A 2,090-nucleotide genomic window follows, 5' to 3' on the forward strand; every position below is an offset into this window, starting at 1 on the left:
GCAGAAGGAGGCTGAGAAAGGTGCCCATCTGCCAATGACAGCATATTCTCCATTGCCCTTTTTAGTTACGTCCAAGAAGGATAATGGAAAAGGAAAGCTCTCCTGGAAAGTGTCAGGACCTGCAGAGAAAAGTGGACTGGGGGACCAGCACTGAGTTTGAGGATTAATTGAGGGTTTTCCTGAAACCACTAGTGTGACTGGGGAGAGAGAAGTCCTTGTTAGGAATTGTGGGGTATTCTAGCCTTCCTGGAAGCCTCCTGAGAGGCAGCAAGATCCCAGAGGGAATTCATGCGTGGTGCTTCCAGGGAGGAAGACCACAGGGCCTGGACTGGTCATTAATTCCCTCTGGACCATGTTGACAGTAGCATTATACATCTGAGCTGTATCCTGTGTTGAAAAATGATTATTGAGTGCTGACCCAGCCTTTAGCTACTGGGGCCCACGCACCCTCTCCTGCAGATTGTCATTATGTAGGGCTCCAGAATTCTGCGATGAGTGAAAGCAACAACTATGATTGAGGCTGGATTTTTAGTCCATCAGGATTGAGCTTGAGAGTTAAAATTAAAATGATGAATAGAATATAAAGAAGTGAGGTATTTCCTGTATACTGGGGTTTGTTGATTGTCTTAGTCTGTTTTGTGTTGCTAGAACAATGTACCACAGACAGGTAATTTAAAAAGAAAAGAAATATATTTCTCGCAGTACTGGAGGCTGGGAAGTTCAATGCAGGGAGGTGCCTGCATCTTGTGAGGGTCTTCTTGCTGAGTCATCCCATGGCAGAAGGTGGAAGGGTAAGAGGGCACACAAGAGAGAAGAAAAGAGGGCCAAACTCACTTTTATAACAAATCCACTCCAGATAACAAACCCACTCCTGTGACAACAATATTAATCCATTTTATGGGGCAGAAGTCTCATGGCCTTATCACTTCTTCAAAGTTCCACCTTTCGACATAGTTGCATTGGAGATGAAGTTTTCAACACATGAATTTTGGAGAACACATTTAAACCATAATATTGACTAAGAGTCCTACCTGTTATAAATATGTTCACTCATTCATTTGTTGAAAATACCCTGAGTGAGTATTTTGTGTCAGGCACTGAACTAGGACCTGGATATACCATAGTAAACAAAATCTCTGCCTAGAACTAGGTACAAGTAATATTAGAACAGTATTTTCTCTAAGGCAGGCTGGTTACACAGCTATCAGCACAAGCAATCTTTAGCTAATCAGGATTTCAAAGCAAGCGGAAACATTTAGATATAATAGGATTATACCTGGATATAATCTCCCCTAGTAACTCTCAGAGTTAGTTAGGTGGTTAAAATTCAATCTCCATTTCTTTTTTTCTTTTTTTTAAAAGATGACCGGTGAGGGGATCTTAACCCTTGACTTGGTGTTGTCAGCACCGCGCTCACCCAGTGAGCTAAGCGGCCATCCCTATATAGGATCCGAACCCATGGCCTTGGTGTTATCAGCACTGCACACTCTCCCAAGTGAGCTACAGGCCGGCCCTCAATTTTCATTTCTTGAGGAGAGAAAATAGAATTCCTCCAAGTAGGAATAAAAAGATTCTTTGTGTCAATCTGACCTTCCTATTGCCATACTCAACCAGTTAGCCAGACAAATACACAGAAAATATTCCTCTGTCTTATATGTAAATCATGTCAGAAACACTAACAGAATTTTTGTTGTATGCTGTCTCTTAAAAAATGGACAAACATTATTAATGTGAATCCTGTCGTGTAAAGGTCTGATTTTTTCCCCTCCAAACAACAAAAAAACAGTAAAAATCTAAATAAAATAAAAATTGATTATCCAAAATATAGTATTGTAGTAATCCCATATTTTGGCTGCAATTCTAATTCTTTTTTTTCCCCCAAGTTTCAATGCCACTATAATTCATCAGAGGAAAATTAGGCAGAAAAAAAGTCTTCTTTCTCTCAGGATTGAGGGAAGAAATAAGGAGAAGGGAAAATATGTGAGTAAATACGGTCAGCCTAAAATAGAGTTAATACAGCTCCATATCTAAAATTACTTATCCAGACTCCTTTTTTGATAAAGAACTCCAATAATTATCAGTATTTGGCA

Source organism: Galeopterus variegatus, unplaced genomic scaffold (genome assembly GCF_000696425.1).
Source record: "Galeopterus variegatus unplaced genomic scaffold, G_variegatus-3.0.2 Scaffold6643, whole genome shotgun sequence".
NCBI classification, from domain to species: Eukaryota; Metazoa; Chordata; class Mammalia; order Dermoptera; family Cynocephalidae; genus Galeopterus; species Galeopterus variegatus.